The sequence below is a fragment of the Phoenix dactylifera genome, chromosome 10 (assembly GCF_009389715.1).
Source record: "Phoenix dactylifera cultivar Barhee BC4 chromosome 10, palm_55x_up_171113_PBpolish2nd_filt_p, whole genome shotgun sequence".
NCBI lineage: Eukaryota > Viridiplantae > Streptophyta > Magnoliopsida > Arecales > Arecaceae > Phoenix > Phoenix dactylifera.
Genome location: NC_052401.1, coordinates 2,434,856 through 2,438,988, shown reverse-complemented (window position 1 = coordinate 2,438,988; position 4,133 = coordinate 2,434,856).

Sequence of the window (4,133 nt, the reverse complement as noted above, 5' to 3'; positions counted from 1 at the left end):
TATCTCGTCCCGGAGTTGGAAGCAGTCCTCCGTGTCGTGCCCACGGTCTCGGTGGAAGCGGCAATACTTCCTGGTATTTCGGGGAAATCCCGTGTCTCGCATAGGAGGCGGGGGTCGGAAGAAGTCCCGACCCTCAATTTCCATCAGGATCTCGGCCCGGGGAGCATTGACGGGTGTATAGTTCTCGTACCTCGCCTGGTACGTCCGGGGCCGTGGTTGAGACCTCGGACGAGGAGGTGTCCTCTGCTGAGGTCGCCCCTGCTGACGGGGCGGACTCCTCAGTCTGGGGAGATTTTTCTCTCTGCGGGGAGACCGGCTCCTTTGTCGGCCGCGCTCCTCGCGGCGCTTCTTCTGCTTCTTAGAGGCGGGCTCGATTGCTCCCCGCCTGGAGGCGACTGCCTCCTCGGCCTTGGCATACTTCCGGGCTCGGGCCAGCATTTCGGTGAAGTCGGCCGGGAAGCTCTTCTCGATGGAGAAGAGGAATCGGTAGGAGCGAACCCCAGTTTTCAGAGCCGACATGGCTATCGACTGGTCTAGCTCGCGGACCTCCCATGTGGCGGCGGTAAAGCGGTCCAGGTACTCTTTGAGGGACTCCCCCTCCTTCTGCTTGATGTCCAGGAGGGAGTCTGATGTCCGTCGCTGGCGCCGGCTGGCAGCAAAGTTGGTGGCGAACTGCCTGCCGAGCTGCTCAAAGGAGGACACCGTGTTCGGCTTCAGTCCAGAAAACCAAAGCCGAGCGGTCCCTCGGAGGGTCGCTGGAAAGGCTTTGCAGAGTATGGCCTCCGAGGACCCTTGTAGGGCCATGAGGGCCCGATAACTCTCCAAGTGGTCGAGGGGGTCGGTGATTCCGCTGTAGGGCTCCACCTGAGGCATTTTGAATCTCACGGGAACCGGCTCGTCCTCGATCTGGCGGGAGAAGGGGGACTTGGCAGTGAACTCAAAGTCCCCTTCCTGTCTTGCCTTCTTGCCGTGGAGTGCCGCAATCTGGCGCTCCAGATGCTCAACTTTTCGGTCGAGCTCCCCCACCCGTGGGATTGTCGTTGTGGTTTGCGCCGGCCCTTGGCGGTCCGGGGCTGACTCCGCCTCGGAAAGTTGGGGTCTCCGATCGAAACCTTCTCTCGGTAACTCCCTACGGGGAGTAGCCCGTTCTCCGTTGTTGGCTCTGGAGGAGCCATGCAGATTTTGACTGGGGAGAACCGGGCCGTTGGGGAGACACTCCGGCGGGGCCTGGGCCTGCGGGGGAAGCGCCGATGAAGCTTCCACGCGCCGTAGGCCCTGCACGGCGGCGGCCAGGGCCTGGACTTGCTGTACCAGGGCATTGAACTGTTCCAGCTGGACCTGAGGACCTGGGTCAGCTGGAGTTGGGAAATTCTGGACGGAGTGTCCAGGACTTTGCGGGGGACGCCGGGAGACGTTAGAGGCTCCCTTACTTCTCAACTTCATGACTGCTACTCGGGCCCTTCCTCTAGCGCCAACTGTTGCTGGAAATTGGACCCGGGGGCAATCTTCGGTCGAGGAGAGGGAGCGGGAGGTGGTTACTCACGGTGGGGCGGTGGTTCGTCGACGGGCGGCGTCCTCTGTGTGGGGCGATCGGCGAGAAGGAGCGGCTGATTCCCGCGGCTGGGCGACGATCCGACAGTGGGCGGCGTCCTCCGTCTGGGTGCCTGCACACGAGCCGGTGGCCGGGTCTCCCGGCGCCGGCCCTCCGACGCTCAAGTCAGGGAGGGGGCAAATCGTGTAGAGTAGAGGTAAACGGTGCGTGTCCTCAGTATCGATTTTCCAACCCCCTTTTATAGACCGGGGGTCGGTTTACCTGCGATGTAACGGGACGAAGCCGTAGTACGGCTCGGCATGTCGTTCAGGTCGGCGCTTGGTCAGGCGAATAATTGCACTGATGTCGGCGATGAGGGCGTTGTACAACCCGAACTAGCACGCTACCAGGCGAATTTATTGCATCAGTGTCGGAGGTATGGCCGAGATCAGAGACTTATCACAGTTGACTAGACTCTGCTGGGCTTATTTGCCGTGGAGAGCTGGGAGTCCGTAGATGACAGGAGTCACGTGCATTAATTGTTGAGTGAGCCGGAGATCCACATTTATTGTGGAGTAAGCCGGAGATCCGCATTTATTGTGGAGTAAGCCGGAGATCCGCATTCATTGTGGAGTAAGCCGGAGATCCATATTTATTGTGGAGTAAGCTGGAGATCCATATTTATTGTGGAGTGTGCCGGAGGATCACAGCGGTCATGCGCAATAAATGCCGGAGGGGCGTCATAGTACGGTCTCTGGCCGGACCTCGGAGACGTATAGCCGTAGTAGGTGGCTGACAAAAGTAGGCCTCGGGCATTGAGGTTTCTCTTAGGTCGGAGGTTCCGAGTTCGGGTGCCGACTTCGGCCTTCCAGGGTCGACGATTGTGCGGCTTCTTTGGGGCATTCGTGTCATTTGGGGGAAAAACCTTATTCCCCCAACACTGCATATGAAACATATAATGATGGATGGAACACAATAATGTCATTCAGGGTAACCATGAACAGGACAAATTAACTCAATGTGAGAACATTTTGAATAAAAGAACATAAAAAATTAAAAAGTCAGATGAAGTAAAGATATCAGCTCCATCATGGCCTAGGCCTAGGTACAAGAAGAAACTATCATCATAATTGTCCAGGCCTTATCCCATCAGCCCGAAATATTCCAATCAGGAAAAGGAGGTTGCAACAAAGTGGTTTAAATGTCCCTTTATCACTACATTCTGCCATGAATCTCAATGACAAACTACAAAAACACAAAATTTGGTGATCCCATATTGACTTGTTGAGAACATGACAGGGATCTTATCCAATAAGCACTATACCATGAGTGTTAAAACCCATCTACAGTGACTCCATTCAGAAATTAGGTTCGTAAACATTATTAAAATAAAAATGCCTTGGTTTTGCTGCCATAAGAGTGTTTTTTTTTTCTTTTTTGGTTGTAACGCGGCATGATTACACTGCCCTTACATATATACAAACACTAGCATCAGCAAATAAGATGCTGGAACTCATATATAATGACCCTCTCCCTGCAATAAGAACTTTTACAGGCTTTTGGCTGTTTTATTCCCACATTATCCAGGATAAGTTGCCGAGCATCCTAATAAGATCTTTGTTTCAATCAGATCCATATATGATCCCTCCGGAGCTTGAGACCAGGTCTTGTACAGACCTAAGGTCCCCCAGTCTCATGCCAAACCGGAGTCTTAGCAGTGGGGGAAGCCATTTCTTATCGTTATTTAATAGAAGGAAAGGACGACACTGCCATCCATCCCATCTCCTATGTCCAATTAGTAATACAATAGTACATAAAATATACTATTATTATAATAATGAACAGTGATATGCTATTATAATGTTAGATAATAATATAATCATATAACATTAGAAAATCATATGCTATTAATTATTATCATTAATATATTATTATCAATACTTATTTATCCCTTTACCAGGAATCAATCAGCCAAGCACACAAGATAGTGGGGTTAGCAAGGGCAAATATTCAACCACTCTCCAAAAATGTACCTCGAAACCACAATAATTAGCTGAGAGCATCCCAATGCACATCTCACAAAAAATTGGGTTTAAATGCATCTTTTATCAAATAATGCAAAATATGTTTGAAACCAAGAAGACCAGATCTCATGCAAACTACTTGATTTTATTTCTCCGAAACCCGCTCCAAAAGGAGCCTTGTTTCTCTCCTACGTATAAATTGGAGACCACAAACTTTCAAATTATGCAAATACCATGCCTTTCGGTGTCCAATCAGTTAACTCCCCTCACTTACAGAATCCTCAAATTTTGTTCCTAGCTTCATATGAGAGTTTATAGATTGAATTGCTTATCTAAAACATCATAAGAGCAGCACACCGGGTAGAAGATTGCTTACTAGTTACGAGTTATGCCACGACCGAGATGTAGATGGTGGACAGCTCGGAAATCTTCTCAAAACTAATACAAGATCGCAAATTACATTGGTCTGTGCACGGATATCAATCATGAAACTAATATAAGTTCGCAAATTTAAAATTGTTACACAGACAATTCTTAAGAAAAAGGTGGTTGAGCAAAAAAAAATCGAGACGATCAAG